This window comes from Mandrillus leucophaeus, unplaced genomic scaffold (assembly GCF_000951045.1).
Source record: "Mandrillus leucophaeus isolate KB7577 unplaced genomic scaffold, Mleu.le_1.0 Scaffold1034, whole genome shotgun sequence".
NCBI classification, from domain to species: Eukaryota; Metazoa; Chordata; class Mammalia; order Primates; family Cercopithecidae; genus Mandrillus; species Mandrillus leucophaeus.
The window spans coordinates 577,869-578,322 of NW_012098477.1; positions in this window are offsets into that span (position 1 = coordinate 577,869).

A 454-nucleotide genomic window follows, 5' to 3' on the forward strand; every position below is an offset into this window, starting at 1 on the left:
GAGCAAACACATTCAAAAGCTGGCAGAAGGCAAGAAATAACTAAGATCAGAGCAGAACTGAAGGAGATAGAGACACAAAAAAACCCTCCAAAAAAATCAGTGAATCCAGGGGCTGGTTTTTTGAAAATATCAACAAAATTGATAGACCGCTAGCAAGACTAATAAAGAAGAACAGAGAGAAGAATCAAATAGATGCAATAAAAAATGATAAAGGGGTTATCACCACCGACCCCACAGAAATACAAACTACATTCAGAGAATACTATAAACACCTCTACGTGAATAAACTAGAAAATCTAGAAGAAATGGATAATTTCCTGGACACTTACACTTTTCCAAAACTAAACCAGGAGGAAGTTGAATCCCTGAATAGACCAATAGCAGAATCTGAAATTGAGGCAATAATTAATAGGCTACCAACCAAAAAAAGTCCAGGACCAGACGGATTCACAGC